This window comes from Pristis pectinata, chromosome 3 (assembly GCF_009764475.1).
Source record: "Pristis pectinata isolate sPriPec2 chromosome 3, sPriPec2.1.pri, whole genome shotgun sequence".
In the NCBI taxonomy this organism is placed as follows: Eukaryota; Metazoa; Chordata; class Chondrichthyes; order Rhinopristiformes; family Pristidae; genus Pristis; species Pristis pectinata.
Window position 1 is genome coordinate 38,603,234 of NC_067407.1, and position 10,304 is coordinate 38,613,537.

At 41.9% G+C, this 10,304-nt stretch overlaps 1 long non-coding RNA gene across 6 annotated transcripts in view; it reads left to right on the forward strand.

The window, feature by feature from the left end:
- Window positions 1–10,304, forward strand: part of LOC127568289 (uncharacterized) — a 79,974-nt gene that overhangs the window by 44,262 nt on the left and 25,408 nt on the right. For 4 of the 6 annotated variants that reach the window (XR_007955987.1, XR_007955990.1, XR_007955991.1 and 1 more), the window contains 2 exons: window positions 4,866–4,948; window positions 7,155–7,342. This is a non-coding gene — a long non-coding RNA (uncharacterized LOC127568289). Of the gene's footprint in view, window positions 1–4,244; window positions 4,556–4,865; window positions 4,949–7,154; window positions 7,343–10,304 lie in introns of those variants that run through there. The other 2 variants (XR_007955988.1, XR_007955986.1) reach the window with 1 other exon arrangement.

A 10,304-nucleotide genomic window follows, 5' to 3' on the forward strand; every position in this document is an offset into this window, starting at 1 on the left:
TGGGCCAATAAGTCTTTTAAAAAGGTCCCATATGGTAGCTGATCCAGAAAGTTAAGGCACAAGGGATCTAAGATGTGTTGACAAACTGGATCCAAAATTAGCTTGATGATGGGAAGCAGAGGGAAGTGGTTTTCGGAGACACGGATTGCAGATGTTGGAATCTGGAATGAACAAAAAACAAACTGTTGGAGGAGCTCAGTGGGTTAGGCAGCATCTGTGGAGGCAGCAATGAGCAAACCAGGGAGTTACAAAGAGTGGTCCCTGTGGAAAGTGACGAGGTGGGGGACGGAGTGAGGAGGACAGGGGGAAGATGTGACTGGTAGTGGGATCCTGTTGCAGCTGGTGGTAAAGGATGATGTGCTGGATGTAGAGGCTAGTGGGATGAAAGGTGATGAGCCTCCGCATCCAGCACCCAAATATCACTGACGAGCCTCTGCCTCTAAACATTTCCACCCCCCCCACCCCCCTCCCACCCAACCCGGCTCAAACTATCACCTACCTACCCCGTTCACCCCTCCCTCCCTCCCTCTCACTTCTTTATACTGGCTATCTTCCCTCTACGGTCAGTCCTAATGCAGGTTCTTGATCTGAAATAGGTCAGATAGAAAGTTGGGCAAAGCTGTGGCAGATGGGATTTAAACCAGACAAGTGTGAGGTAATATATTTTGGGAAGTCAAATTCTGGTAAGACGTATAGAGTAAATGACAGAGACCGTTCTTGTACAGGGGGACGTTGGAGTCCAAGTCCATGGCTCCCCGAAGGTGGTGACACAGGTGGATAGGTTAGTGAAAATGTCATTTGATGTTCTTGCCTTGAGTGTAAGAATTGGGATGTCATGTTGCAGTTGTACAAAACATTGGTTAGACCGCAGAGTATTATTTATGGTTCTGGTTGCCACGCTCCAGGAAGGATGTGGTAGCAATAGAGAGAGTGTGGAAGAGATTCACCAGAACGTTGCCTGGAACGTAGGGCTGTAGTTATAAGGAGAGATCAGGTAGGCTGAATTTATTCTCACTGCAATGTAGGAGGCTAAGGGGTGACCTTATGGAGGTTTATAAAATTATGAGGGGCGTAGATAGGATGGGAGTCTAAAACTAGAAGGCATAGGTTTAAGGGGAGAAACTTAAAGGAGATCTGAGGAGTGAGTTTATCTGTAATAAGGGAAATGAAACAAATGATGATGAGCACTTATCAAAATGTTTGACAGGACTCTCATTGCATGAACCTCACTGCCCCCCCCCCCCCCCCCAATGCCAGCCTGGACATGTTGGTTTAATTCAGTTGTTTGTGGCCCACTTTGGTCCACACAGACTATCATGCAGCTCTGCAAGTCACATCCTCTCCCTAAGTTGTTTCCTTAAATCATAAGAGCGAGGTATTGAATACATAGTAAATGGAAGGTACTTCCCTTGGTATGAAAGAAAATGAATACTTCTGAATAGTTCACACATTTTCAGTGTGTTATTTTCACTTGGAACACTAGATCATGCCAATAAATGCATTACATGCAGTCCACTTTTTTTGTAAATAATTTTTCATAAATCATATTACAGTGGAATGATCTTTAAGATTAATTGGGTCACCAACTTCAAGATAATATTGTTATTTTGTCATTTCTTCCTTGAAGATTTTTACAGGTTAATTCAATATTCCTTCCTTGGCACAATAACATGTTTTTCTTGGAGACATCCTTCCCATCCAGTTTCAGTTGACCATATTATCAGAATACTAATTTTTCAATTGACCCTAAATGTGATCTTTTTTTCCAATACTGAGTCAACATTATTATCTGTCTACTATCAATGCCCTCCTGCCTCGCTGCTTTTCTCTCCTCCTCAGCTAAAGTTGTTGGTTTGTTAGAATTCATTTGCATGGGCAGTAGTCACAAACCTTGTTGATAGGGAGTTGCAAAACGTTTGATTCCAATACTACAGGTATGCTATTTACAATTGGATTTTTTTTAATTTTCCTGACTGATAATAAAGAGTGCCTGATAAATTTTCTTACAAATATATATGAAATTTCCATTTTTCTTTAGCAGTCTCTTAAGCAGTCTTTTAAATTCAATAGCAGAAAACCATTTTGATAACTTTTGATATCTGATATAATCCAAATTGCATCCTGTCCCCTATTGACTGAAGTAATTTGTTGAGTATATGCATGAGGTATGAGAGTGATTTTTAAAATGTAATTGCAAAGTAGCTTTAAACTTTCTGAAAAGTAACAAGCTCCCTGGTAACTAGAAATGCTAACTGCCTCAAATTTAATAACAAGCTGCTATCTTGACCACCCATACTCACCACCCGCTTGCAGTGCAATGGGTCATCACAGCCCATTGACAGGCAGCATTGGACTAAAGCTGGAGCTCTACATAAACCTCCATGCACCAAGCTTTCTGTAGAGAAACATCTACTGTTTATGTATTTGGGCAGGTGGGATGGGGTGGGATCGTCTATATTGGCCTGCAGATCAGGGAAATATGGTCAGGAAATTGTTTCACACCAAGCAAAAGCCCATGGTTGAAGAGAAGAGGGATGGTTGGAAGGTCATGGAAGAGAAGGGATGTAGGCTGAGAGTTGGCAGTGGGAGAGCTGGGAAGTAAGAGTGCCACGAGTTGAAGAGGGAAAAGCAGGCAAGAGGAGAGGGTTTGAAGAAGGAAGGAGGGTTGGATAAGTGTGTGCATGTGTGTAGATCTGTGTCCAGGGACGTTTACTCCACTGCCTTGATGCTAACATTTTCCAGGTCTTAGAAGCATAGGAGGACAGGGATCGCTGCTGCCCAGTAGACTACGACGTTTTGTGTAAGCTTTGAGATATTGATTTTCAAATGCACTTTTCCTCAGTTGGCCTAAAACATCTTGCACATCGAAGATGTTGGTGAATGTCTGCTTGCACCGACTGATGACTCCCACAGCCATTGATGATGAAATTCACCATCCCCTCCAGTGTCCTGGTGCTATCTTTAGCTGAAGAAAGGGGTATTGGAAGATGAGTACCTCAAACACAGGTAGACAGTGTGGTGGAAAAGGCAATTGGCACACTTGCTATCATTTGTCAAGGCACTGACTACAAAAATTGGGACATCACGTTGCAGCTGTGCAAGATATTGGTGAGACTACACTCTAACTATTGTGCGTAGTTCTGGTCACCTTTCTATTTGAAGGATGTCATTAAGTTGGAAAGGGTACGGAAAAGATTAACGAGGATGATACCGGGACTAGAGTGCTCAAGTTAAAACAAGCTGGAGCTGTTTTTCCTGGCGTGCAGGAGGCTGAGGGGTGACCTTATGGAGGTGTATAAAATTATGAGGCACACAGATAAGTTGAATTTTTAGTCTTTTTCCCAGGGTAAGGGTGTCTCAAACTAGAGGGTATAGGTTTAAGGTGAGAGAGGAAGGGTTTAAAGGGGACCTGAGGGCTAAGTTTTTCACACAGGGTGGTGAGTATATCGAGCTACCAGAAGAAGTGGTAGACGTGGGTGCAATTACAATGTTTAAAAGACATTTAGACAGGTGCATGGACAGGAAACTTTGAGGGATATGGGCCAAATGCAGGCAAATGGGGCTGGCTCAGGTAGGCAATTTGGTTAGTAGGCATGCACGAGTTGGACCAAAGGGCCTCTTTGCATGCCGCGCAATTCTATGACTAATATTCAAGGTCTACTGGACAAGTGATCCCAGTCCTCTTATATGCTTCAGGAAACCGAACTACCTATAGCAGGCAGTTCAAAGCACTAGAAGCATACCACCAATGCTGACTCCACAAAATTCTCCATATTCATGGGACAAGTAAGCAGACCAATTTTGGTGTCCTCTCCCAGGCCAACATCCCTTGTGTTGAGGCCTGAGTTACGCTTGGTCAGCTGTGTTGGGCAGGCCATATTGCCCTAGTCCAGACTTCTGAAATGGGCATGATTTTCTAAGCTCTGTCACAGGAACAGATTACCAGGTAGACAGAAAAAGATTCAAAAATGTCTTGAAAGCCTTCATTGAAGAAATGCAATGCCCCCACTAGGTTCTGGGAATCACTGGCCCGTGACTGTTCAAAGTGGGGAAGAAGCATTCAGGCTGTTGTGAGGAAACCTTGAACCCATGCATCAGGAGCGCACAGAACCCCTGTATAAGTGGCAGGAGGAGCAACCACCGCATACCCACCTATCTGCTCTGTTTGACACCACCTATCCCATCTGTGGAAGAGTCTATGGTTCTCATGTTAGTCTCATTCGCTATTTCAGAACCCACAAAATCTGAACTGAAGTAAGTCTTCCACAATCCCAAAGGACTACCTGAGAAGGAGATGATGACATTCAGTGACCAAGAAGCAATTTGCATTCATGTGATTTATGGGTTTCCTGTCAAAATTGCCCTTTGTACTCCTATGATTGGGTCTCAATGAAGATGGCAGCATTGCTGTGTGTGCAGTCCTCTGAGTTGCAGAGTCCTGTACTGACTCAGTCTCCCTCTCATTTTTCTCCACCATCTCCATTTCAACAGCAATCCTATGCACTTTGGTGAAAGTGAGCTCGGAAGCACCTAAAACCTCCACTTTAATGTGCTGGTAAGTGAGCCTATACACCAGTCTGTTATTTAGCAACAGTTCTGGACTGTACATTGAGATAATGTTTCACTAATCTTCTCAAATTCACTGATTGCTTCCTCTGACATTTGATCACGTATTCCAAATTTCTAGTTTTGAGAGATTTTCAATGGTGCTGGGTGAAACAACACCTTCCCCATCTGAGGTCATCAGTATCTGAAACATCACATTAATCAGAAGCTCAAACTGTGCTGCATGATGACTGTGTGTTGGTCCATGTTGTTTGAGTATCCAGGTTCACTTCCACTAATAAGTTTTCTCGTGCTCACAGGTCACAACGTTTTATTCTTTGGAATTTTCAGCTGTAACCCTTACAATGTAATTGGCTTTGAATAATCAAGGTAATCATTCAAGGTAAATACTTAAGAAACCACTTGTGCTCTGTCCTATTTACCAAGTTTCCTGATGCATTGCATTTGTACTGTTTCTTCCATCACTTCTTGAGCCCTGTTTGTGTATTGTTACTTTAAAGGATTTGAACTTCTGCTTTGCCACACTTTAAGTCGCATACTCACTCCAGCAATGCAGATCTTTGTAATAGGATCTTATCTTTATTGCTAGAGTAGAGTATTAGATTCTTGTCCTCAAAATGTAGAATATTAAATATCTCACTTAAATGCAGTGTATTGGGGAAACATATAGCAGTCTATATTCAATTGTCTGGTGCATGAAAAGTTGCAATAATTAACAACACGATATACTGACCCCATCAACCTTAAAGCAACATTTGCATATTATACTAACATTAAATATCACAAATGTGTTCCATTCAGCTCAACTTAACAAATCAGTTCACAGATTAAAAGTCCTGCACCCTGGTGGCTCACCTTAATAAGCCAACAATCTTCCTTGCATTTTAACTGACACTAAGGGGAAAACCGAAAACAAAAAAAATTTCAGAATTTTCATTTTAAGGTATCCACGTGCTCACTGACTAGGATTTTCATTTTTCTACCTGATGCTGCTATGGTTTGGCAGTTCTCACGCAAAGTATCAGGTTATGTTTTTTATTTATTCTGTCAAACATTACATTAGTAATGTTGGGAACACATGATGGGGTAATCATCAACTAAAATGGGCTCTGGCAAGTCATGGAAAGTGGTATAAATGAATTTCCAAAAAGCACTTGATGAAGTCCCCCACAAAAGCCTATACCTTGGATTTCTACATTTTTTTGTACTCTTAACCCTCATGCAGGTGATAGGATTTGTGCAAGATGCAAATAATTGTGAACTTGGCTAAAAAGAAATTGTTTAGAGTTAGGGTAGCTTACACTCAGAATAAAAGCAGTAAAGTGAGACCTCTGTGGTTGCTAATATGGAGGGACCACACTCAGCTTACTGCAGTAGCTGACACTTGGCTGCACTGCAACAACAGAATGGTGGCATTTCTTAGACACACTCCCCATAGCAGTGACACACTGTGACTACCATGGAGGAGCCAGAAACTGTGTGTGAGAGAGAGAGAGAGAGAGAGAGAGAGAGAGAGAGAGAGAGAGATTCCCAGATTCCCACCACATGATACTAAAGTCCTGGTGCAGAAAATGGGGGCAAGAGGGATGTCCTGTGTGCCAGGAGAACCTGGCAAGACATGGCTTGGATAGAGTCAGCCACAAGTGAGAATCCCTGAACTATGGAGCAATGCCAAGAGAAAGTTGTAGCCTTGCTAGATAAGTTGAGGTGAGTTCAATACCTTTTAATATTGTGCTTGACACTAACAAACACATAACCACACATTTCATACAAACCACCAGTAGTGTACCCCTTGAATCCCCAAACACTGAAGTCAAGCCTACAAAGTGATATCAATGACAACGTTCATTATCTCAACTTGGTTAGGAATGGAATGGAAGGGGAGGCATTCACATAGGAGGGGACTTCATGAGTTCATTATCCTTTAGACAAATGCCATAAAACCCAAGCCACCACAAGGGTAAGTGTGATCTGTAAGGTTCACTTGTGAGCAATGTTTAAATATGATTACTCCCCCACCCACCTACCTTCTCCCTCTCACCTGGAGTCACCTATCACCTGCCAGTTTGTGCTCCTCCCCCTCCCACTACCTTTTTATTCTGGCTTCTGCCCTCTTCCTTTCCAGTCCTGATGAAGTGTCTCGACTGGAAACATCGACTGTTTATTTCCCTCCATAGATACTGCCTGACCTGCTGAGTTCCTCCGGCATTTTGTGTGTGTTGCTTCAGATTCCAGCATCTGCAGAATCTCTTGTGACTACGTCCCCTTTGACTTGATCACTGGTAGACACCCCCATTACCATCTGTGCTGTTACATAACTGTAAAGGTGAATTGGCCACAATTTCTAAATGCAACTATTTTTTGTTTTATCTTTGCAGGATGTTCCACAGATGTTGCCTGACCTGCTGACATTTTTTCAGCACTTTCTATTGTTACGTAAAGCACCTGCAGCTTTTTTGATTCTTTTTTCTCCTACACTCTCATGCTGCCTTCATTTTATCAATGATTGAACTAAAAGGTAACATATCTGGTGATTGTCAAGTCTAATTCAGAGGCACGGCTAAATTTTATCTTTTGTTTTGGTTTAGAGGGATTCAGAAAATGTTGCAAGATATGCATGAAGACAATTCCTCAGATGACATCCCTTTTGTTGGTGCACTTTTCAAAGATAGACAATTGCACTTCAGTCGGTCCACGTGTGCAGTTGAGTTTTCATCCGAGTGATTCATCCCTCACAACTGAACTCAAGCAGACATCATTGACACAAACAGCAGTGGTGAGTTTGCAGGGTCAGGGCAGAACAGTTCTCTCTACAATCTGTCTATATGGATGCATGCTGAACTGCAGGAGTTATCATCTGAGAATGAAGTAAATTGGCAGGTTAATTAAGGTCTGATATGCAAAGCACACTCTCCACAAGAGGAGAGAGGGTGAAAGAATCCAGCCAATTCTTTAATAGTCATCCAGGGAATTAAGAAAATTCAAATTTGGAGTTTCAGATAATACTCTCAAGTCCATAGAAGCCATGACCACAGCATTGCAGGTTTTGAAAGACAATTTATCTACTGCTTTAAATAGGACTTTTATTAGCCCTGCGAATTGTCTCTGATTTCCACCAAACTGTCTGTGAGTACCACACCACTGAAGCCAGGGAATGTTAGTGTAAGGGGACATTTGAAACACATCCATATATTTTCTTTGATGCCCCTGCACCCCCCCCCCCAACCCCAAATCTCTATTGTACTTGATATTTTGTTTAGGATCCCAGTAGCTCCTGGCTGTGTGGACATGAAGCAGTCTTTGACCGGTAAGTGACTAGTTCCCCTCTCTTCCAGTAACTGGCTGAAGAGGGCCCACTTTTAAGTCAAAAGACCACAAACAATGAAAATCATGTCTTTTCCTTTTTGATGTAATGCCATTTTCATATTTCCTGTTCCCCTCTTGGTCTTGGCCAACAATACTTAATCTTGTATCTGTGTCAGTTGTTTGATACAATTTCTAATGTTATGACATAATTTTAAATTACATTCAAATGTAATGTCAGTAGTTACAATGGCATACACTTTAGGTGAAGAAATACAAACTTCCCGGCACCTGCATCAGCAACAGCAACCGAGGTAAGGGACCGGTCATTTAAAACTGAGGTATGGGAGACATTTCTTCTCACAGGTGGTGGTGAACATCTGGAACTTTCCGCCCTGGTAGATCGAGGAATAGAGGATATGGAGAAATGGCACAGAAGAGGTGTTGAGGGCAGCATAGATCAGCCACAATCATATCAAATGGTGGGGCAGGCTGGAAGGGCCTGATGGCTCCTCCTCCTCCTGTGTTCTTGTGTTCTGCTGTTGAACCAAGCTGAAACCATGTAATGTAGACACTGATAACTTGTGTGTCAGAATATCTATAAGTCTTTTGGGCCAAAACTCAGATGAGGTGTCTCTATTTTACAACAGATCTTTACACATGCAAACACCCCAGTTGGTCAGACTTGTAGTGTCCTTACTGTCAGCCGGTTGTTCTGTTTCTCACAGCTTAGAGCAATGCTTAGTTTTCTCAAGGTATGATGGGAAGGGGAACTACAATTACTGAATTAACAAGTCAGTATCTGCTTTAGGAAACCAGAGTGCATTGAAACTTAGTGTTGCCTTGGTTTTAGATTACTTTGTGGATGAATTGTGAGCCCAGGTATTGATGATTTGGTGCATTATGATGTAACCATAATCGACCAACAACTTACACTGTGATTGAGAATCTTTTATTGAGACATTGAGTGGCTATTGCTTCCATGCGTTTGAGGCTTTTTTCCAATTTGCTGCATCAGTCTCCTTTGCTTCCATCTTCTCGATCCTACTCCCACTCATCTGGGATTAGAAAGGAAGGTTCTGAACTGGGCTGTGAGTTTCTCACTAGCTAGCTCAAGAACAGGATTATGATTCTTTAGAATCAGAATAAGGCTTATTATCACTGACGTATGTCATGAAAGTTGTTGTTTTGTAGCAGCAGTAAAGACTTGTAGTAATTTTTAAGTTACAAAAATATATAGTACAAAAGAGGAATAACGAGGTAGTGTTCATGGACCGTTCAGAAATCTGATGGCTGAGGGGAAGAAGCTGTTCCTGAAACACTGAGTGTTGGTCTTCAGGCTCCTGTACCTCCTCCCCGATGGTAGTAACGTGAAGAGGGCATGTCCCAGGTGGTGAGAGTCATTAATGATTGATGCCGCCGCCTTGAGGCACCGCCTCTTGAAGATGTCCTCAATGGCGGGGGATGGTTGTGTCCATGATGGAGATGGCCGAGTCCACAACCCTTTTGAAGCCACTTTCGGTCCTGCGCATTGGAGCCTCCATACCAGGTGGTGATGCTACCAGTCACTAAGTTTATTTGTTTTGGAAGGCAGATAAATCTGTAATATTATTATATAATTCCAAGGGAAGGATGTCAGATTATCCATTTAAATCTTCCACTCCAAACCGAGCATATGGATGTGTCCTAAGGAAGTGCTCCCACTAGAGATTTGTTTTAGTTTTTGGTCTTCTACAGTGTATGATTCAAAATGTGTTGTATGTATCCTATGAAAGATACATACTCAATTTGCAGTTATGTTTCTTTCCCTGCTTACGCTGGATAGTTTCCCATCATATTTTTGCACATCTTCCGGCTTGCTTGCCTCTCTAAAAGAGATGTTAAAGGTCAAATTGGTAAGCAATCCCAGTTACAATTTATTGAATATCCATGTGTATCTCCCTCCTCTCACTTCAAAAGGCATTTATTATACCTTTTCTGTTTGAATGTACTTTTAAGAGTTGTTCAGAGGGAGCCATCGAAGAACTATGTTTGTGAAAGTAGAGGTAGATTGTAAACATGAAGCTAGTTTGTTTCAGGATATTTGGTGGTCTTTGTCACATCACACAAGTGGGAATTTATGCTTTGTTTTCTTAGTTATCTGAAACAAAGTGTAAATGTGGCAACAGGCAGGGTTGCACCAGTAACACAATGACAAATTTGGTCCTTCGAGACAAAGGATATCCATTTTTGAATAGAATTCTGTTTTATTAAGTGTTTATGCATAACTTGCTGTTGATTTGTATTGTAACTGGTGCAAGATACTTGATCAATGCTGAAAGAATTCTGGTATGATGGGGTAAAAAAGGAGACCAGCATTAGTCAATTCTTTCAACACCAAAGACTTGTATTAAGAAACTTTGGCAATTTTTAAGACCTGCCAGTATTTCATCAAT